At 43.0% G+C, this 23,933-nt stretch overlaps 1 long non-coding RNA gene across 1 annotated transcript in view; it reads right to left on the reverse strand.

Annotated features, from left to right (window-relative positions):
* LOC139357594 (uncharacterized) overlaps positions 1-17,346 on the reverse strand; it is a 117,681-nt gene extending 100,335 nt beyond the window's left edge. The window contains exons 1-2 of the long non-coding RNA XR_011611074.1: positions 17,182-17,346; positions 15,282-15,363 (exon numbers count right to left, since the gene is read on the reverse strand). This is a non-coding gene — a long non-coding RNA (uncharacterized lncRNA). The remainder of the gene's footprint in view (positions 1-15,281; positions 15,364-17,181) is intronic.
* Positions 17,347-23,933: the final 6,587 nt, after the last annotated feature.

The raw sequence follows: 23,933 nt of genomic DNA on the forward strand, positions 1-23,933 counted from the left end.
GTCTAAATGTGTAAACATAATGCAATACTTTAAAAACACAGACATGGTATAAATTGCTTAGTAAAAAAAAAAAAAAAAAAAAAAAAAAGTGACCAAAAGTTTAAAATCTGTTAAAATAATTAGTTGTTATTACCTCTTTCTTAGCCGAATTCTCCTTTTTAGGTCCCTAATATTCAAGCTAGACCCAGGTTGGGCAGAGACCTAGCAGCTCCTTCATGCTTATTCCTCTTTGTCTCCTCTCATTTAAAACCAACAGCCTGACTGCTGTAACCCATCACGAAGAAGTCAGTAACTTACCACAGAGCTAGAATTGGCTGCACACCTGCTACTTGTCAGGTGGTGTAATAAGACCATTACATACATTTTTTCTTTTTTTTCATTTAGTCTTCATAATGACTCTAAGAAGATTTCCACATTTCAGAGGAAGAAACGAAGTCTTGGTGAGATTTAGTAGTTTACCTAGCTAGAAGTAACAGAGCAGGGAGTGAATTCAGGCAGTCTGACCCGCACCTAGTGCAGCTATCACCCTGAGATGTGCCTACCTTTCATGAGCAATGTGGACCCTGTGTTCTCTCTCGGGGTAACTATTGGCAGAGGGATGGAGCCACACACATCAGGTTACAATCTCAGGGAGGGATCATTTGCTATTGTCTGCCCAAAGCCTAGCTCTGCACCTGGCTCTAGCTAAACTCTGACAAATATCAGTTGCATTAAATTTCAAACAATTGAGTTTATCTTAATTGTTCACAAATACTCTGCCAAATTTCTGTTTTATAAATTGTAGTCTGTAAACATGTTAATCCTCCCTTGAACAGCACAAAGGTGAATGGCCAGGTGGAGGTTTACTGGTCTTTGGCACTGTTTTAACCTGGGTTCCCTCCAAAACACAGGGAGTCTATTTTGACAAGTGATCTCAGGGAACAGGAGTGGGGAACTGGGGAGAGAGGGCTGCAGAGGAGGAAAACCTGGTTCAAACGTGAGTTCTGGAGTTGGTCAACCTGTGGGCCATGCCGCAGGGGCACGATCCCACAAGGACTCTGGAGAACCGGGTAGAATGTGCCTCAGAATTGCCCATGTGAAAGAAGAGGAGAGATTTACTCATGGGCTCCAGTCTCCCTGGGGCATTAAAGCACCCTCACTTCCGGGCTACACAGCGTGAATGCCAAATGGATTCTACAGGTATCAGAGAAGCCCTGGGCAGAAAGTGAGAGGTATGAACGCAACTAAGGTGAGGGGCTTTCAGGTTGCACCAGTGGGAAGCAGGTTGCTACAGTACTCACTAGAAAAAGTGGAGGGGTGAGAGGATGTAAGGCTGGCTACAGGAAGTGTCCCATATAGACCCGCCTAGGCCACCGTGGTGCTGGGGACTGGAGGGAGAGGAGAGAGACTGGTGAAAATGCGGGAGGGCACCTGAGGTCCAGCCTAGCTCTATTCCACAGGCCATTTGAAAAGTGCATTTCCTCACTCTCCAATCAACAAATTAGAAGCCTATTCAGATTAAAAACTCTCCTTTTAAAATGCAAATAAGAGAGAGGCCAAGGTTAATTCAACTGGTCATTCAAATCTACTGTGAAAGCTTTAATGGGATTGCCTCTTTAAAACCCTAGGAGGCATACTAGGAGCAGGGATTTGGATGGAAAATGATGGGAGAGGGATAAAGAAAGGTAATGAATGACTGCCCATATCTGATAAATGTGAAGCAGCGTGCTTTGTGCCCAAAACACTGGTCACACCATGTAAGGCATGAGTAATGTATCAGTGTAACCCGAAGCCGCATTGGTGAACTGGCAACTTCATATTAGCATTAAGTCTGTTTTTTGTTTGTTTGTTTGTTTGTTTTGCCTCTCTTGTGAGACGTGTGAAAATACACCCACCAAAGAAATGGCAGATGACACATTTTTTCACAACTTTAGAGAAGTTTCTGAATTCTCAACCGTGCTTGTAATGAGGACTTTCTATTTCCCTGGGAATCACTGGGCTACGGAGGTAATTTGAAGTTTATCAAAAACATTACCTCTTGTTTTAGCAACGTGGTTGTTCAATGTGTCGTGGAGTGCGGGAGGAGGGGGCAACAGGACTTGCGGGAGGAGGGGACAACTGGCTGATGCTTATCTGAAAGGATTCTGCTGGAAGAACCGTAATCACTGGACATATTAGTGGGAAAACAACTGGTTCCTCCCACTCATAGTAATTGTTATAATAACAGTCGTAGCAAACTCTAATAGTACATGGAATCAGTGCCAGTTACTGTTCTAAGCACTTATGTATATAAACTACAGTGGCCCCAATCATCCACAGGAGACAGTCCGAGCCACTCAGTGGATGCCTGAAAGCATGGATAGTACCAAACCCTATATATTCTGTTTTTGTTTTTTTTCCGTACATACATACTTATACCTAAGGTTAATTTCTAAATTAGGCACAGTAGAGATTAACAATAACTAGTAATAAAATAGAACAATTCTGACAATATGCTAGCGTCACTACTCTTGCGCTTTGGGGACGTTATTAAGCAAAATACGGGTGCTTTGAACACAAGTCCTGTGATACCATGATGATCTGATAAACAGCTACTAAGAGACAAACAGGCAGGAAGCGTAGACAGTGTGGATATGCCGGGCCAAAAGAGGATTCATGTCCTGAGTGAGACAGAGGAGGGTGGCAGGAGATTTCATCACACCACTCAGAATGGCAGGCATTTTAAAACCTCTGAATTGTTTCTTATTGGAATTTTCCATTTCAGACTTTCTGACCTCAGAAAACTGAAACTGTCCCAAGCAAAACCACAGGTAAGAGGGAACTGCTGTAATTATGAACTATCATCTATAGTTTATGGGTTAGGAAACTGAGGCAAGGAGACGTCAAGGAATTTGTCCAAAGTCACACAGTGAATAAGGGTAGAACTGTAATTCAAATCCAGGTCACCAGGCTCTGGAGTCCAGCACTTAGGCATTCTGACTATGGGAGACTTGGGGAGACCTGTATGAAGCCCTCATGGCTGAGAAAAGTCAGGGACTAGAAGGTAAAACCCTGGAAACCCATTGAGCCACAGGGTACCTGGGACAGGAGCTGAGGCTGGGGCAAAGCCTTCAGCATCCTGGCATTCATGTTTCCCCAAGGGAAGTTGATTAGAGAAGAATGCTGGGTTCTACTAACTGTGTAAAAGTAAGAACTGGAGGACATGTAAAAACCTGACTCCTCCTATCTCCCTAGTGCAGAAGTGTAACCCGCATGGACCTACTGAACTGAACAAAGAGGGTGAACGTGGGAATAAAAGACAAGAGGCAAAAGAGTATATTTGGAAGAAGGGGTCGGGGGCACCTTGCCTCCAGTGGACAAGGGCCCTGAGCTTTACACAGCCCTCCATATTTATTAGACAAAAGAGACAGTGAGAAGGGGGTGGAAGAAGGGGTCAGCTGGTTGGTCCAGAGTAGGCTTGCAGGACTGCATTCTCTAGATGTCGCAGTAGATAACCTCTGCAAAGCCAGGGAGTGACTGCCTCCACCAAACCTTCTGTTGGCAGGAGCAGTCCTGAGTTTTCTCACATCCGGCATTCATGATAAACATTTTGCTGTTTGTTCATATAACCTCCAGTGGAATGTTGAGTTGGTCACGTCCCACGGGCCTTTGGCTCCCTGCATATCCCCCTTTCTGTTTATGAATTAATTGAAAGAATGTAAGACCAGGCTGGGCAGCTCTCATTCTCCAATTGGCAGGCCATCTGATTTTACAGACTATGAAACAGAGGACACAGACAAAGCAACATTATTCCAAGAACTACATATAAGATGTAAATGTGGTGCCTTAGATAGGTCCAAGGGTTGAGGCGGCTCTCCAGGCCTTGCTGGAATTTGGTCCGGTCTTCTAAAGAAGGCTGAAATTCTTGAGTTTGCCTATTTAAGTCAAGAATTTTGTTTTATAATTCACTAATATCAAAGGTGATGATGGATGTGAAAGCTCCCTGCAAATGGGCTTTCACAAGGTCTCATGGATACTCACTTTGGTTATATTCTAAGTCGGTTACACAAATATGGGTGTGATTAAAATGACAACGCAATTGCTGCTGCAAGGGCAAGCTTTGTACTTGTTCCCCTAATCATAGAATCATGGATTATAACATTGCCGCTTCAGTTTGTAACTTGGTGTTAATTTTATTCTGAAGTAGCCATGCTTGGTTAGCTGTTTGTGTCCAGTTCTCCATGTACTGAGCTGTTTCAACAGAACTATGCAAAGCTACAGAAGATTTCACAACAGAAGATATTAGTGTGGCCAAGGAAACAATAGCAAAAATTATCATGCCTAAGGCTCTACGGACACGATGAGTAAGCTGAGTTAGAAGAAGTTTCACACAATGCAAAGCAGGTGTGGCAGCCCGAGGCTGGGACAGATTAACAGGTCCATAGCCCAGGGATGAGACCTAAAATAATCAAAGTAGAGATATTATGTGTTTGCAATGTGCTATAATTAATGCAGTAATGTAACTGGCAAGCTTTACAGGTCAATTGGGTATTGTTACCTGAAGCTGGTCCTTCTTAGCTTCCAAAAAGATGTAAGGATTGAAAACACAAACTGTAAATTGAGTGGTGATATTCTTTACAAATGTAACGTTAGAACTGTGTCGTGACTCCAGTCAACCTTCTCTCTGTCTTTGCACTCAGGCTCAGCTGACTCATGGCTCGTACCAGAGAGACCAGGCCCATGGTTGGCCACCCTGGGTTCCTCCAGTCTCCCATTTCATATTTGCACGCACCTTGAGGGCACCCACATGGCTTGTTCATCTCCTATAAAAACACAAGCATACCCTCATCCCCATGTCAGTAAATCCGCTGGACCTTTCGATTGTCCTTCTTCCGGGGATTTCCAGAACACTTTCAGGTAAACTTTCCTCTTTTCCTCCAACACTTGCCAATTTCTTTCTGCTGGAGCCTTACCATCCAGGAGTCAAAAAATTTAAAGTAAATAAGGCTAAGGGTAGTTTTGATTGAGGTAGTAGTTGGCCTCCTATACCCCTTTTGTCTTTTCAACATGTGTTGTAATGTTTGATGTGCCCGCTCTATAATGCCCCGTCCTCTAGGATTATAAGGAATTCCTGTTTTGTGGGTTAGAGACCAAAGCTGTAAGAATTTTTAAAAGCATGACTAGTATAAGAAAACTGTACAATTTTGTCTGAGGGATAGTGAAAGCAAAGCTTCGGCTGTAGCCGGGAGGCCTGCATTACTGAACTCAGCTTCTGTTTTACAAGTTGCAACTCTGCCCCTGCCTCTTTGGTTAATTGCTGCGGGGAATTTAAAGAAGAATCTCCTTGCAGGGTTTAACCTGCCTTTCCAGTTATTGATATCAGGTTAGGGTCTCCTTATTGGAATTTTCCCTAAACCTTTTTCACTGTGATATCCCATGTTCTTCAATACTTTAAATCCTGGGTTATCAAAGTTTTCATTTGTGAGTCTCATATCCCATGCTGTAAGTCTCGACCCCATAAATTGATAGCTATATTTGCAACATAAGGCTGAAAAATACATGATGGTCCGTCTGGACCAAGACAAGGTAAAATCTCAGCACTCTGCTGAACACTTTGAGCTGTTCCTACTCCCACTAAAGATGTAGAAGTTAATTGCAAGGGCCAGGATGGGGGCCAATTGTCTTTAGATATTACTGACACATCAACTCCTGTATCCATGAGCCCATAAAGTTTCTTTCCTTTAATTTGTACTACGCAGGTGGGTCTATTAAAGGCTATGGGTTGGGTTAGATAGATTTCCCATGTAGTTGTGCTCCCAAATCCTTTATTTCCTCATTTCTCCTTTCGTGGAGAAGGGTGTAATTTGCAGGGAATAAGCAATAATTGAGCAATATATTCTCCCGGTTCAAAAACACGAAGGTCTTGTGACATTAAAACGACTTGAATTTCTCCTTTATAGTAGGAGTCAGTCACTCTTGAAACTACAGTGATGCCTTGCAGGTTAAGACGGTTTTCACCTAAAATTAGTCCCATATGTCCTGCTGGTCAAGGACCCCAAATGCCAGTGAGAATCTTGGTGGGTTTGTCTCCTCTTACTAATGTAACCCTTTCTCTGGCTGGGAGATCTAATCCTGCACTTCCTGGTGTTCCTGGGGTGAGGGAATCAGTATGCCTCTGGGAACCCATGCCTGAAACAGGGTTGAGGTCAGGACTGGGAATGCCCTCATTGTTTCTTGGGACCAGGTCCAGGCCCCCATCTCATTTCCCGGCATGGGGGGGGGGGTGCCATTCTGATGAAATTTTGAGCGGCACTGATAAGCCCAGTGGTTTTCCTTGTTACAGCAAGGACAAAGTCCTGGTGTTTTTCCCACTGGGTGGGCCTCTGCATTGTAAGGTCCTTTCTGTCCTGAGATCTGGAGGCATTCCTTTTTAAAATGTTCAGTTTTTCCACAAGTATAACATTTTCCCATTTTAGGGTTTGACCCTTGGCTCCTTTTAGATTTGTCAACAGCTAAATTAGCCATTGCTTCAGCTAACATTGAAGAGTGATGACACTCAGGTCCTACATCCTGACAAGCTCTGAGAAAATTTCCCAAATTCTTCGTACACCTCACTGGTGCCAGTGCGCATTAACAATCCACGTTTGCATTCTCAAAAGCTAGAGTTAAGGTCAGCATTTCTGCAGCCGCGGTAGAGGAATCTGAAGCTTCACTGCCTCTTGTAATCTTGCAAGAAATTGTGTATAGGGTTCCTGCGACCCTTGCATGATACGTAAAAAGGATTGTACTGGGAATTCCTCTTCAGGAATTGTGACCCAGGTGCGTTTAGCTGCGTGCGCACACTGCTGATAAGCAGTGTCTGGGAGTGCCATTTGACATTCCAGGTCTGAAAAAGGGCCATTACCTAACAGCATATCCTCTGTAACGTCTGCGTGTCCAGCAATACAATTCTGTTTAGCCTGGTCTGCACACGTTTCTTGCCAATTTAAATTCCATGTCAGATATGCACTAGTGGACAAGCAAGTTCATGCCAAGTGTCTCACATTAAAGGGTAAAAGACGCATAGCACCACACACAGATTCTAGCAATCCTAAGGTGAATGGGCTCCGTATGCCATTATTTACCACACTCGTTTTTAATTCCTTCAACAACTTAAACTCTAGTGGAGTGTGTTCATGAATAAGCTGCTGTGGATTATTTGGATCAGGCCTTATGGAAATAGGAAAAGTGCAAGCTCCTAAGGACTCTCCAGCTATGGCAGCAGGGCGTAAAATTCTTCGTATTGGGGTCTCAATTTCTGCTACCGAAGAAGGCGGTACAGATGTTTCTGCAACTGGAGGAGGCGGTATAGACCAATTTTTATCCTTCCTCTCCTGGTTTTTATTTTCAATTGGAGCTGTGGATGGGACAACAGATTCTTTCAGATTTTTAGATTCAGCCTGCTGTCCCACAGAATAATAAGGAGATAATGGCAGAAGTACAGTACGAACTAAACTCCAAGTGGAAAAAACTGAAGAATCAACTTTAAAACCTTTTTGATGAGCCTGTTTCAATACTTCTCCTGCTCTATCCCAATTTTCCACATCAAGAGTGCCTGCCTGTGGAAACCATGGGTTATGCGTAATCACTTTTTGTGACTTCTGCAGGAGGTTGGTTAGTGTCTGCGAATTAACCTGAGCTCTAGACTGTCTCAACAGAACTTTAAGCAACTGCACATAATGTTTGTCTTCAATAGACAAATTCTTCCCCTTGTTACCCTGATGCAGAAAGCTTCCTGTTCCCAGTACTTCTTTAAAGCACTGCTCCCAGTACTTCGTTAGGGCACTGATCAGTACCTCTTTAGGGAATTGATGTTATATCCACTGCCAGCAGACTGGTCCCAGGGTCCCGGTTCACCTTGTCAATTTCAGTTCCTCTGCTCCAGCAGACCTTCTTTGCTCACGTCCTTGAAGTCCCGTGTTTGGACTGTCCCTGTTTGGACGCCACTATGTAACCAGCACAGACCTACTGGACTGAATAAAGGGGGGGAACACGGGAATAAAAGAGAAGAGACAAAAGAGTATATTTGGAAGAAGGGGTCGGGGGCACCTTGCCTTTAGTGGACAAGGGCCCTGAGCTTTACACAGCCCTCCATATTTATTAGGCAAAAGAGATAGTGACAAGGGGGTGGAAGAAGGGGTCAGCTGGTTGGTCCAGAGTAGGCTTGTAGGACTGCCTTCTCTAGATGTCGCAGTAGATAACTTCGGAGCCAGGGAGTGATTGCCTCCACCAAACCTTCTGTCAGCAGGAGTAGTCGGGAGTTTGCTCACATCCTGCATTCATGATAAGCAGTTTGCTGTTTGATCATATAATCTCCAGTGGAATGCTGAGTTGGTCACACCCCAAAGGCCTTCAGTTCCCTGCACAGAAGCATGGGGGTGTGTGCCTGTAGATGTGTCCAAATGCTCACCTCCATGCATGTGGCTACCTTGGCCCAAGTTACCACCAGCACCTCATCGATGGTGTCTCTGGTTTTATTCCTGCACCCTCCTGTTTATGGTTTGTATCACAAATGAGATGATCTAATAAAAATGCCAAGTAAGTCATGTGACTCCTTTGTTTAAAATATTTTAGCAGCCTCCCATAGCATTTTTTTTTTTTTTTTTGATATGGAGTCTTGCTCTGTTGCCCAGGCTGGAGTACAGTGGCATGATCTCGACTCACTGCAACCTCCGCCTCCCAGGTTCAAGCAATTCTCCTGCCTCAGCCTCCCAAGTAACTGGGATTACAGGCGCCCACCACAATGCCAGCTAACTTTTTGTATTTTTAGTAGAGATGGGGTTTCACCATGTTGGCCAGGCTGGTCTCGAACTTCTGACTTCAGATGATCCACCTGCTTCAGCCTCCCAAAGTGTTGGAATTACAGTCATGAGCCACCACACCCAGCTCCCATTGCACTTTGAATAACATCTAAATGTCTTTGCTATGACCTACTAAGGCCTTGCATAATCGAACTCCTACACCCCTCTCCAACTTCATGTCTTGTGCCTTGCTGTTGAAAGGACAATCACACTGGCTGTCCTTCAGTCAGGCCTGTGGCCTACTGTGAGGCCCTCCAGAGGCTGCATTTCTCCCATTGCTCTTGACCTGGCCAGCTTCTCTTTCCCCTTCAGTTTTGTCTTCATCTCAAGGGCAGATCTGAGTCCATCATACTCTTAAGTTCATATCACACCATCAGGACTGGATTTTCAAGGCCCTTGCTTGGTTCCTCTCACTAAAAGTTGCTTTCCCCCTTTTCCCTGATCCTTGTTCTCATGCCCCCATCCCCACAGAGGGCATTCAGACTGGCTGTGACTCATCCTTGTTACATGCGTTGTGATGTTTCTAGTATGTAATTTCAGTGCACATACAGGCATTGCTCATTGAGTCTTATTCTGTGTCCTGCCTGTTTTTACTTCACATTATGATTTTTGGAGCTGCTATCCATGTTCCTGCACCTCCTATGCACTGCTTCTTCATGTTCTGTGGTAATCCACAGCAACCATTCGCCCTCATGAAAGACCCCTCTACCTCCCTCCTATCACAACATTGTCCTAAGAAACATTCTTATAGACCTAAGCAAGACTCTCTCTGGCACATATATCTATGAGTGATACCATGGGATTCCAGGGACAAACATATTCAATTTTGGTAAATACTACAAGTTTGCTTTCCAGAATGGCAACGCCATTTTATAGTCCTTCCCTGGGCCTCAGAGAATCTTTTCCTGGACTTCAAACATAATTCTATCTTCCCTTATCCTATATTTCAGTTCCTTCCTGCCTTCATAAAATGTGTCACACTTTGTATCTGTTCTATTTGCCTGTTTGCTTGTATTTTGATGGTCTCTTCCTCTACAATGTAAGTTCTTAAGGTCAGGGACTTTGCTTGTTTTATTCTCTACCATAGGGACTTTGCTTGTTTTATTCTCTACTATAATTTCAGAATCTAGCATAGTAGCTGGCACATAATACAGACTCAATAAAAATATGTCAAACGAATGAATAAACAAAAAATGTGATATGGTAGGTAAATAATAGTTAAAATGCGCATGTAAAGTCCCATTATCATGAGTACCACAGTACTAGATCATTATTCTAAGAGTTCCTTAAACTCATGAAAGACTTTTCAAGTCGGGTGGAATAATATCTGGGAAAGACATGAACCTTCAGCAATCTACATCTATCCAGATCTGGAGTTAAATGTATTTATGAGATATGCAGAGACCTATCTGTGCATGGGGGGGTCTATTCCAGGCTTGTCTGTAGGACTGAGAAAGCTCTCTAGCCATGTTGTTGCTCACATTCCTTTCTATGAAGCTGTCTTTTCCTGTTTCCAATAACAACCGCAATCCCCTCTGCTATGTGTTAACCTCATTTCCCCTTCCCCTTTCTTAGCCTTGGGCATTCTCCCCATCATTTACAATCTTCCAGCTCACCTAAGGTGGACATTTTTCCCTTAGGCTGTTGTTCACCCAATGCAGGGCCAGTTTCTCTATGCAGGTGACTCAGATCTGGTAGGAATTTAGCAGTAATTGTGCAAGAGAAGAGAATCTAATTGGGATATTCGTGTCATTATTCTTAAAGGTCACCTTCCTTGTCCAAGTCATTGGAGCTTCCAGCACTATTTCTAAAGCCTTGTTTTAATGGCATGACACTACTGGGGTCATATCCCTCTGTATTATACCCTGGAAAGAAGTCAGCAGCGTCCCCTCCCCCTGCTTCCAATGCTTTGTTTTATTAGTTTCTTCAAAGTCTTCGTGTCAGCTCCAAAGTGCCATCTGGGAGCCTCTGCTGCTGCAGCTGCCCTGTGCAAAGTCACCACATGGGCCTGGGATGCCATGTCCACACCCTCCACTTGATTTCTTCAGCAGAACAACTAAGCTGACATGAAACAAGGAGGCTTTTTCTGATTTCTGGGACAGCTGCCTCACTTTGATTGAATTATATTTAAATAACTTAGGTTTTAGGAGGATCAAATAAAGAATGTTTTCTGAATGGGTACAAAATCAACTTCCTTGAATTCCTGCTCTCAAAACTGTTTGCTTAAAGATTTACCGGGTGGCTCATCAGTCAGCCAAGAAGTTCTGGCCTAGATTTGGGTCTCCTTTTGAAAATATTTTGCAAACCCACAGCCCCTCACTAGACGATGCAGGAAAGGCCCATTTGTTCTTCACCACACATGTGCAGCCCGAGTTTTTCTGTTCCTGTTCATCGTTTTATTCCCCAGAGGAAGCCCAAACTTCTTTACCAAACCCTAAGGTGTCACTTAGGCTGCAATTAAAAAAAAAAAAAAAAAAATGGTGCTGCCTGGAAATGATTTCACTTCTGATCTCTTTCATATGTTTTTAAAGAGGTGCCTGGGCCTGGGACTTAGATTCCTGAAAACCTAACACCTGGCCCAAGGACCTACCTCAGCAAACTCATTACAGCCACACTCAGATATTGCTATCTTCAAGAAAAGAAGTAGAAGTCACTGCTTCGTTCTGTTTCCAGAATGTCAGTCAATGGAAACAAAGATAATGATGATTAAAGAGCTAAAGTGAACTTACTATGTACCAGGTTCTGTATTGAGTTCGTACTATCTCATTTCTTAGTCTAAACGTCCCTGGGATAACTCAGCCGAAGGTTGGAGACCTTACATAACATACCCAAGTTCCTACAGCTGGTAAGTACTGGTGGCTGACTGTGGAATGAGGCCTGATTCCAAAGCCAGTTCTCTTAAGCACTACACAGCTCTCTTCCCCGAAGTACCTTTGGAAGGCCCTCAGCATCCTTGATAAGCCCTTGCTAATTAAGACAAGCTTTCTTCCTATCTGCCATTGTTCTTAAGCTTCTAAGAAACAACTCGTTGTTGTTCTTGGGAATTGGGAATGTTGGGCACAGCTTATGAAAAACAAACAAACAAACAAAAAACCAGCAAATAAATACATAACCAGATGACCATTGTTCTTTGCTTTAAGTGCATTTTGAAAATCTTTAAGCTCCTGGAGGACACTGCAGTGGCCATAATAAAATGTGTAAAGAGCTGGAATATTGAATCATGCAGAAGTAATAATTTTTATATGGTATGGCATCCAGGGATGAATTTAGTAGGGAAAATAACCTCCCATTTATAAAAGCAGATTTAAAGAAATAATTATTTACCAATTGGTAAGCAAATGGCAAATTGTAAAAATGTCTAGTTCCATAGCTACTATGTTCCAAGAACATGGCTAATTTGTCCTCAGTTTCACTATGTGAGGAAGACAGAAGCATAGACAGCCAGAAAATAGGGGGATTTGGGGTCAGCAAACTTCAACAGAGTTCAGACATTTTCTTGCATTCGTTCAAAATATTGATTGACCATCTACTCTGTACTGAATATTAGTTGGCGAACAACACAAAAATTGCCGCAACTTTAAAAAGCTTAGGATTACACCTGGTTTAATTTCACCATCATAAAACGCAGGGGTGCAAATCTGAAACTTTAGTCTTTTATAACAATTGATTTCAAACCTTATATCTTTTGGTGGCAGAAAACAATCTTGCCCATTCAAGGTAAAAATTCAGTTTCTTCTGGATTAAAATACGGTCTCTTTGGGGCAAAAAAAAATCAGCTCATGTTTTTCTCTTTTCCTTTTCACCTTTCCATGGGGGTAATTTAAGTTTTGGGCATTCTAGGGGAAAATGGGGCCACATTTCAAGTAGTCTGTTGTCCACACTGGTCTTCACTGGGTTGAATCTCACCTTATTTCCCCCTTATCCTTAGGTCCTGGGCTTCCCTCCTGAGGGCCAGGTTTTCGCACTGGCCTTTGGACTCCAGGCATAACCACTCTTGAGTCATCCTTGTCCCAAATCCAGACCGCTTTGAGTCAGCCCATATTCTCTCAGCATTCTTCTACCCGTGGTGGGTCTGAGAACTTGTGTTTGCTTTCTCTATTTTCCTTAAGAGTAACAGTACTTCCCAAGGCTTCCCCCAAGCCCATCCCCCTGTATCCCGCCTCCACCATTGCTCCCCTCTGTGAGGTTATTCTATAAGCCTCTCAGTGTCTCTGGGTTTTTCCTGGGGAAGCCAAGCATAAGTCTTCTCTGCTCTGGGATCTGCACACACTGACCAAGGAATTGGTCATTTGCCCCAAGGCAAGGGGCAGGATTCCATTTTTTTACCTTGATTTTCCTCTCCCGATTCCCAAACTCCTTTTCTCCAGGCCAGAAAGAGGCTTTAATCTTCAGTAGTAAAGAAAACCGGCTCTTAAATCATCATGAACACTTTCAAAGGTGTTGTTTGTGGAATAAATTGTATTGTTAGTTTCTTTAGGACTTAACTTTTTGATTCTCAAAACTCTTTTTGTAAATTGTTAAACTGAACTTTGTTGAAACCAAAAGCCTCTTCTTCTCAAAAGACAGTTAAGAAAATGAAAACACGAATCACAGAGGTGGAAAAGCTATTCACAATACATATATCTACCTAAGGACTTATCTCTAGAATGTATTTAAAACTTCTATAACTCAACAATGCGAAGACAAACAATCTAATTTTTAAAATAGCCCAGAAGACTTGAATAGCACTTCATAAAAGAAGTTATATAAATGGCCAAAGAGCACACAAAAAGATACTGAACATCACCACTCAACATGGAAATGTAAATTAAAGTCATCATTAGATACCACTTATCTATTAGAATGGCTAACATTTAATAGACTGATGACTAAGTCAAGCAAAGATGTGGAACACTAGAACTCTCATATACTGCTGGTGAGACTGTGGAATGATACAACTACTTTGGAAAAGTTTGCCATTTTCTTACAAAATTAAACATACACCAATCCTGTGACATTATCCTAAGAGAAATGAAAACATATGTCCACAAAAATCTGTGTACAAGAATGTTCATGGCAACGTTAGACACAATAACTCAAACCTGAAGATTTCAAGTATCCATCCATGGAAGAATGGGTAAATTGTGGCGTATCCATACAGTGGAATACTGCTTAGCAATAAAAAAGAACAAACTACTCATACATGCAACAACATGGGCAAAGCTCAAAGACAATATGTTGAATGAAATTAGCCAGACACAAAAGTACAATTCCATGTATTTCAAGTCCTAGAACAGATAAACCAGACTATTATGATAGAATGAAATGAGAATAATGGTTGCCTCTGATTGTAGGGTCTAAAAAGAGCTTTGACTGTAATGACACAAGGGTACTTAACAGGGTGAAGAAATGTTCTCTATCTTCAACATGTTGGGGGTTACCCAGGTGTAAATGCTTTTCAGAACTTAAAATTTGTACATCTTGCTGCATGTAAATCCTGTCCGCACTAACCATGCCTAGGAAGGAAAGGAGTTGTTGTTTTGTAGAAGGGATTGGGGTTTGGGAGATTAGCTGGACATGATCAGTAGGGAGTGTAAGTGTATTTATGAGAATTATGCCAAGATAGGTATCAGATGAGGAAGAAATTTGGGCTTGACTGAAGTAATGGGGGCTGTCTGTGAAGCCTTGCAGCAGTGGAGCCTAGGTAATTTGCTGAGTCTGATGGGTGTCAGGGTCAGTCTAAGTGAAAGTGAACAGAGGCTGGGATGAAGGGTGTAAAAGGAACAGTAAAGAAAGTATGTTTGAGATCCAGAACAGAATAATGCGTTGTGGAGGGAGGTATCGAGGATAGGAGAGTATATGGCTTTGGCATCATGGGGTGAATAGGCAAGACAATTTGGTTGATAAGGTACAGATCTTGAACTAACCTGTAAGCCTTGTCTGGTTTTAGGACAGGTAAAATGGGGGAATTGTAAGGGGAGTTTACAGGCTTTAAAAGGCCATGTTGTAGCAGGCGAGTGATTACAGGCTTTAATCCTTTTAAAGTGTGCTGCAGGATGGGATATTGGCATTGAGTGGGGTAAGGGTGATTAGGTTTTAATGAGATAGTAAGGGGCACATGATCAGTCGCCAAGGAGGGAGTAGAGGTATCCTATACTCGTGGGTTAAGGTGGGGGGATACGAGGGGAGGATGTGAAGGAGGCTTTGAACTGCGGTAAAAGGTGGCAATGAGGTGTGGCTGTAGCCTAGGAATAGTCAGAAAAGCAGATAATTTGGTTAAAATATCTTGGCCTAATAAGGGAACTGGACAAGTGGGGATAACTAAAAAGGAGTGCATAAAAGAATGTTGCCCAAATTGGCACTAGAGTTGGGGAATTTTAAGAGGTTTAGAAGCCTGGCCATCAATATCCACAACAGTTATGGAGGCAAGGGAAACAGGCCTTTGAAAAGAAGGTAATGTGGAGTAGGCAGCCTCCATATTGATTAAGAAGGGGATGGACTTACCCTCCACTCTAAGAGTTACCCAAAGCATCTGTGATGGTCTAGGAAGCTTCCAAGGCGATAGGGCAGCGTCAATCTTCAGCCCCTAAGCGGAGAAGGTGGGGAAAGGAGTCAGTCAGAGAGCCCTGGGCCAGAGTTCCAGGGCCTCTAGGAGTGGCTGCTGGGCAAGTTGAACAGTCCGATTTCCAGTGGGCTCCCGCACAGATGGGACACAGCTTAGGAGGAATCCCGGGCTGTGGGCATTCCTTGGCCCAGTGGCCAGATTTCTGGCACTTGTAGCAAGTTCCTGGGGAAGGAGGTTCTGGAGGAACCCCTGGCAGCTGCGGTTCAGGCGTTTGGAGTTGTGTGCTGGAGGTGTGGCTGGGGTTTGTCTCACAGTGGAGGCAAGGAATTATAACTCAGAAATAAGTTGCTACTTGGCTGCCTCTACCCTATCATTGTACACCTTGAAGGTGAGGTTCATTAAGTCCCGTTGTGGGGTTTGAGGGCCGGAATTTAATTTTTGGAGCTTTATTTAATGTCAGGAGCAGATTGGGTAATAAAATAAAATGCATATTGAGAATAAGACAGCCTTCTGATTTTTCAGGGTCTAGGGCTGAAAAGTGTCTTAGGGTTGCTACTAAACAGGCCATGAACTGGGCTGGGTTTTTCATATTTGATGGAAAAGAGCCCAAATGCTAACTGATTTGGGAGAGGTTGGATAAAGAAAAAGGAGCATTAACCTTGACTATGCCTTTAGCTCTAGCCACTTTTTAAAGAGGAAATTGCTGGGCAGGTGGGGAAGGGCTAGTCGTGGAACGAAACTGTAAGCCAGACCAGGTGTGAGGAGGGGAGGTGATAAAAGGATTATAGGATGGGGAGTGAAGGCTGAGGAAAAATTGGGACTTAGCTTGGCCTGGCGAGGAGGGGAGAGGTCAGATAGGTCTGTAGAAAAGGATGATTAGAAACACTCAGCAACACTTGGGGTTGGGACTGAGGGGGCAGGCAGGAGGGAAAGAAGGAAGGTTTGGGATGAGTTGCATTGGGAACAGAGACTAGGGAGGGACTGATGTGTAAAAGAATGCCTGGACGTCAGGCACCTCAGACCGTTTGCCCATTTTACAACAAGAATTATTTAGATCTTGTTGGATGGAAAAATCGAAAGTGCCATTTTCTGGCTATTTGGAACTACTGTCGAGTTTGTATTGGGGTGGAGGGGTGTTGCAGAAGAAGATAAGGTGTTTAGGTTTTAGGTCAGGTGTGAGTTGAAGAGGTTTTAAGTTCTTGAGAACACAGGCTAAGGGAGAAGAAGGAAGAATGGAGGGTGAAATGTTACCCATAGTGAAGGAGGCAAGCCCAGAGAAAAGAGATAGTAGAGACACAGAGAAGGAGTTCAGGGGTTCTTGCCCTCCAGAAAAGCGGGAAAGGGATCAGGGCGTGGAAGTAAGGGATTGGGGTACAAAAATAAGAGGTTGGGATGCAAAAATAAGAGGTTGGGGTGCAAAAATAAGAGGTCGGGGTTCTTGCCCCTCCCCCAGAAAAGCAGAGAAGGGGTAGAAACAGGGAGAGAAGGGGTCAGGGTGCTTGCCCCTCCCCCAGAAAAGTGGGACTTGCCGCTTAGGGTGAAAGACCAAGGCAGGCGTCCCTGCAGCGTAGTCAGACACCTCTGAAATGTGGGTGAGTAATCAGAGAGGCATCCCTGCAATGACTAAACACCAAGGGAAGGCTGCCTTCCTCAGTCCCTGACCGGCGCTGGCGTTTTGGGTCCACAGATAAAATGTGTCTCCTTTGTCTCTACCAGAAAATGAAAGGAATTGAAATTAAGAGAAGGGAGAGATTGCAGGGTGCTGCCAAGATTGAAAGGAGAAAGAGGTTGAGACATAGTGAGAGAAGTTGCAGAAGAGAGTAAAAAGGGGCCGCTTACCCGATTTAATATTGGTGAGATGTTCACGAGATGTTCCTTGGGCTGGTGGGTCTGAGGACCCAAGGTCGTAGGTGGATCTTTCTCGTGGAGCAAAGAGCAGGAGGACAGGGGATTGATCTCCCAAGGGAGGTCCCCTGATCCGAGTCACGGCACCAAAATGTCATGCGCGTCTGTGTGAAGAGACCACCAAACAGGCTTTGTGTGAGCAATAAAGCTTTTTAATCACCTGGGTGCAGGTGGGCTGAGTCCCAAAAGAGAGTCAGCAAAGGGAGATAAGGGTGGGACCATTTTATAGGATTTGAGTAGGTAAAGGAAAATTCCAGTCAAAGGGGGGTTGTTCTCTGGTGGGCAGGAGTGGGAGTCAAAAGGTGCTCAATGGGGGAGTTTTTTGAGCCAGGATGAGCCAGGAAAAGGACTTTCACAAGGTAATGTCATCACTTAAGGCAAGGACCAGCCATTTCCACTTCTTTTGTGGTGGAATGTCATCAGTTAAGGCAGGGCAGGGCATTTTCACTTCTTTTGTGATTCTTCAGTTACTTCAGGCCATCTGGGCATATACTTGGCAAGTCACAGGGGATGAGATGGCTTGGTTTGGGCTCAGAGGCCTGACATTATAGATTTAAGTTTTACCTTTAGGTTTGTAATCTATTTAGAGTTAATTTTTTATAAGGTGTCACCTTTTTTATTGCTTATGAGTAATTATTCCGGTAGCATTTTTTAAAAGACTAATCTTTCTCTACCGAATTGCCTTTGCATTAAAAAAATCAGTAGATTGGCCGGGTATGCTGGCTCATGCCTTTAATCCCAGCACTTTGGGAAGCTGAGGTGGGTTGATCACCTGAGGTCAGGAGTTCAAGACCAGCCTGACCAACGTGGAAAAATCCCATCTCTACTAAAAATACAAAATTAACTGGGTGTGTTGGTGCATGTCTGTAATCCCAGCTACTCGGGAGGCCGAGGCAGAATATTCGCTTGAACCCAGGAGGCAGCGGTTGCAGTGAGTCAAGATCACACCACTGCACTCCAGCCTGGGCAGCAACAAGAGCAAAACTCAGTCTCAAAAAAAAAAAGAAAAAAAAATCGGTAGATCCCATATGTGTAGGTCTATTTCTGAACTCTCTATTCTGTTTCCTTGATCCATTTGTCTAGCTTTGCACCAGTGCTGCACTGTCTTAGTTACTATAGCTTTACAATAAGACTTAAAATCAGGTAGTGTAAATCCTCCATTATTTTACTTTTAACCTATTTGCGTTTTTATATTTAAAGTGTGTTTCGGGTTCCAAGATGGCCGAATAGGAACAGCTCCAGACTACAGCTCCCAGCATGAGATGGCACAGAAGATGGGTGATTTCTGCATTTTTAGCCAAGGTACTGGGTTCATATCACTGGGGCATGTTGGAGAGTGGGTGCAGGGCAATGGGTGCAGGACAGTGGGTGCAGCCCACCGAGCGACAGCCGAAGCAGGGTGAATCATTGCCTCAACTGGGAAGTGCAAGGGGTAAGAGAATTCCCTTTCTTAGCCAAGGGAAACCGTGACACAGAGCACCTGGAAAATCGGGTCATTCCCACCCTAATACTGTGCTTTTCCAAGGGTCTTAGCAAATGGCACACCAGGAGATTATATCCCGTGCCTGGATCAGAGGGTCCCATGCCCACGGAACCTCCCTCATTGCTAGCACAGCAGTCTGAGATCTAACTGCAAGAATGGCAGCGAGGCTGGGGGAGGGATGCCTGCCACTGCCGAGGCTTGAGTAGGTAAACAAAGCCACCAGGAAGCTTGAATTGGGTGGAGTCCACTGCAGCTCAAGGAGGTGTGCCTGCCTCTGTAGACTCCACCTCTGGGGACAGGGCATAGCCAAACAAAAGGCAGCAGAAACTTCTGCAGATTTAAATGTCCCTGTCTGACAGCTTTGAAGAGAGTAGTGGTACTCCCAGCATGGAGTTTGAGATCTGAGAATGGACAGACTGCCTCCTCAAGTGGGTCCCTGACCCCCGAGTTGCCTAACTGTGAGGCATCCCCCAGTAGGGGCAGACTGACACCTCACACGGCCAGGTACCCCTCTGAGACGAAGCATCCAGAGGAATGATCAGGAAGCAACATTTGCTGTTCAGCAATATTCAGTATTCTGCAGCCTCTGCTGCTGATACCCAGGCAAACAGGGTCTAGAGTGGACCTCCAGCAAACTCCAGCAGACCTGAAGCTGAGGGTCCTGACTGTTAGAAATAAAACTAACAAACAGAAAGGACATCCACACCAAAACCCCATCTGTACGTCACCATCATCAAAGACCAAAGGTAGATAAAACCACAAAGATGGGGAAAAAACAGAGTAGAGAAGCTGAAAATTCTAAAAATCAGAGTGCCTCTCCCCCTCCAAAGGAATGCAGCATCTCACCAGCAATGGAACAAAGCTGGACAGAGAACGATTGACGAGTTGAGAGAAGAAGGCTTCAGATGATCAAACTTCTGTGAGCTAAAGGAGAAAGTTTGAACCCATCACAAAGAAGCTAGAAAACCTTGAAAAAAGATTAGATGAATGGCTAACTAGAATAACCAATGTAGAGAAGTCCTTAAATGACCTGATAGAGCTAAAAACCATGGCTCGAGAACTACGTGACAAATGCACAAGCTTCGGTAACCGATTTGATCAACTGGAAGAAAGGGTATCAGTGAAGATCAAATGAATGAAAGGAAGCGAGAAGATAATTTTAGAGAAAAAAGAGTAAAAAGAAATGAACAAAGCCTCCAAGAAATATGGGACTATGTGAAAAGACCAAATCTACATCTGATTGGTGTACCTGAAAGTGACGGGGAGAATGGAGCCAAGTTAGAAAAAACTCTGTAGGATATTATCTAGGAGAATTTCCCCAACCTAGCAAGGCAGGCCAACATTCAAATTCAGGAAATAGAGAGAACGCCACAAAGATACTCCTCGAGAAGAGTAACTCCAAGACACATAATTGTCAGATTCACCAAAGTTGAAATGAAGGAAAAAATGTTAAGAGCAGCCAGAGAGAAAGGTTGGGTTACCCACAAAGGGAAGCCCATTAAACTAACAGTGGATCTCTCAGCAGAAACTCTACAAGCCAGAAGAGAGTGGGGGCCAATATTCAACACTCTTAAAAAAAAATAATTTTCAACCCAGAATTTCATATCCAGCCAAACTAGGTTTCATAAGTGAAGGAGAAATAAAATCCTCTACAGTCAAGCAAATGCTGAGAGGTTTTGTCACCACCAGGCCTGCCCTACAAGAGCTCCTGAAGGAAGCACTAAACACGGAAAGGAACAACCAGTACCAGCCACTACAAAAACATGCCAAAATGTAAAGACCATCGATGCTAGGAAGAAACTGCATCAACTAACGAGCAAACCTTAAATATAAGTGGGCTAAATGCTCCAATTAAAAGACACAGACTGGCCAATTGGATAAACAGTCAAGACGCATCAGTGTTCTGTATTCAGGAGACCCATCTCACGTGCAGAGACACACATAGGCTCAAAATAAAGGGATGGAGGAAGATCTACCAAGCAAATAGAAAACAAAAAAAGGCAAGGGTTGCAATCCTAGTCTCTGATAAAATAAACTTTAAACCAACAAATATCAAAAGAGACAAAGAAGGCCATTACATAATGGTAAAGGGATTAATTCAACAAGAAGAGCTAACTATCCTGAATATATATGCACCCAATACAGGAGCACCCACATTCATAAAACAAGTTCTTAGAGACTTACAAAGAGACTTAGACTCCCACACAATATTAATGGGAGACTTTAATAGCCCACTGTCAACATTAGACAGATCAACAAGACAGAAAGTTAACAAGGATATCCAGGAATTGAACTCAGCTCTGCACCAAGTGGACCTAATAGACATCTACAGAACTCACCACCCCAAATCAACAGAATATACATTCTTCTCAGCACCATATCACACTTATTCCAAAACTGACCACATAGTTGGAAGTAAAGCACTCCTCAGCAAATGTAAAAGAACAGAAATTATAACAAACTGTCTCTCAGACCACAGTGCAATCAAACTAGAACTCAGGACTAAGAAACTCACTCAAAACCAATCAACTACATGGAAACTGAACAACCTGTTCCTGAATGACTACTGAGTACATAACGAAATGAAGGCAGAAACAAAGATGTTCTTTGAAACCAATGAGAACAAAGATACAACATACCAGAATCTCTGGGACACATTTAAGCAGTATGTAGAGGGAAATTTATAGCACTAAAGGCCCACAAGAGAAAGCAGGAAAGATCTAAAATTGACACCCTAACATCACAATTAAAAGAACTAGAGAAGCAAGAGCAAACACATTCAAAAGCTGGCAGAAGGCAAGAAATAGCTAAGATCAGAGCAGAGCTGAAGGAGACAGAGACACAAAAAACCCTCCAAAAAACTCAATGAATCCAGGAGCTGGTTTTTTGAAAAGATCAACAAAATTGATAGACCACTAGCAAGACTAATAAAGAAGAAAAGAGAGAAGAATCACATAGATGCAATAAAAAATGATAAAGGGGATATCACCACCAACCCCACAGAAATACAAACTACCTTCAGAGAATACTATAAACACCTCTACGCGAATAAACTAGAAAATCTAGAAGAAATGGATAAATTCCTGGACACATACACTGTCCTAAGACTAAACCAGGAAGAAGTTGAATCCCTGAATAGATCCATTACAGGCTCTGAAATTGAGGCAAATAGCCTACCAACCAAAAAAAGTCACAGACCAGAAGTATTCACAGCCGAATTCTACCAGAGGTACAAGGAGGAGCTGGTACCATTCCTTCCAAAACTATTCCAATCAATAGAAAAAGAGGGAATCCTCCCTAACTCATTTTATGAGGCCAACATCATCCTGATACCAAAGCCTGGCAGAGACACAACAAAAAAAGAGAATTTTAGACCAATATCCCTGATGAACATTGATGCAAAAATTCTCAATAAAATACTGGCAAACCAAATCCAGCAGCACATCAAAAATTTATCCACCATGATCAAGTGGGCTTTATCCCTGGGATGCAAGGCTGGTTCAACATATGCAAATCAATAAATGTAATCCAGGAGATAAACAGAACCAAATACAAAAACCACATGATTATCTCAATAGATGCATAAAAGGCCTTCAACAAAATTCAACAACCCTTCATACTAAAAACTCTCAATAAATTCGGTATTGATGGAACGTATCTCAAAATAATAAGAGCTATTTATGACAAACCCACAGCCAATATCATACTGAATGGGCAAAAACTGGAGGCATTCCCTTTGAAAACTGGCACAAGACAGGGATGCCCTCTCTCACCACTCCTATTCAACATTGTGTTGGAAGTTCTGGCCAGGGCAATCAGGCAGGAGAAAGAAAGAAAGGGTATTCCATTAGGAAAAGAGGAAGTCAAATTGTCCCTGTTTGAAGATGACATGATTGTATATTTAGAAAACCCCATCATCTCAGCCCAAAATCTCCTTAAGCTGATAAGCAACTTCAGCAGTCTCAGGATACAAAATCAATGTGCAAAAATCACATACATTCTTAAACACCAATAACAGACAAACAGAGAGCTAAATTGTGAGTGAACTCCCATTCACAATTGCTTCAAAGAGAATAAAATACCTAGGAATCCAACTTACAAGGGATGTGAAGGACCTCTTCAAAGACAACTACAAACCACTGCTCAATGAAATAAAAGAGGACACAAACAAATGGAAGAACATTCCATGCTCATGGATAGAAAGAATCAATATCGTGAAAATGGCCATACTGCCAAAGGTAATTTATCAATTCAATGCCATCCCCATCAAGCTACCAATGACTTTCTTCGCAGAATTGGAAAAAACTACTTTAAAGTTCATATGGAACCAAAAAAGAGCCTGCATTGCCAAGACAATCACAAGCCCAAAGAACAAAGCTGGAGGCATCATGCTACCTGACTTCAAACTATACTACAAGGCTACAGTAACCCAAACAGCTTGGTACTGTTACCAAAACAGAGATACAGACCAATGGAACAGAACAGAGCCCTCAGAAATAATAGCACACATCCACAACCATCTGATCTTTGACAAACCTGACAAAAACAAGAAATGGGGAAAGGATTCCCTATTTAATAAATAGTGCTTGGAAAACTGGCTAGCCATATGTGGAAAGCTGAAACTGGATCCCTTCCTTACACCTTATACTAAAGTTAATTCACGATGGATTAGGAACTTAAATGTTAGACCTAAAACCAGAAAAACCCTAGAAGAAAAAGTAGGCAACACCATTCAGGACATAGGCATAGGCAAGGACTTCATGTCTAAAACACCAAAAGCAATGATAATAAAAGCCAAAATTGACAAATGCGATCTAATTAAACTAAACAACTTCTGCACAGCAAAGTAAACTACCATTAGAGTGAACAGGCAACTTATAGAATGGGAGAAAATTTTTTCGATCTACTTATCTGACAAAGGGTTAATATCCAGAACCTCCAAAAACTCAAACAAATTTACAAGAAAAAAACAAACAACCCCATCAAAAAGTGGGTGAAGGATATGAACAGACACTTCTCAAGAGAAGACATTTATGCAGCCAATAGATACATGAAAAAATGCTCATCATCACTCGCCATCAGAGAAATGCAAATCAAAACCACAATGAGATACCATCTCACACTAGTTAGAATGGCAATCATTAAAAAGTCAGGAAACAGGCCGGGTGTGGTGGCTCAAGCCTGTAATCTCAGCACTTTGGGA

The sequence above is a fragment of the Macaca nemestrina genome, chromosome 12, assembly GCF_043159975.1.
Source record: "Macaca nemestrina isolate mMacNem1 chromosome 12, mMacNem.hap1, whole genome shotgun sequence".
Classification (NCBI taxonomy): Eukaryota; Metazoa; Chordata; class Mammalia; order Primates; family Cercopithecidae; genus Macaca; species Macaca nemestrina.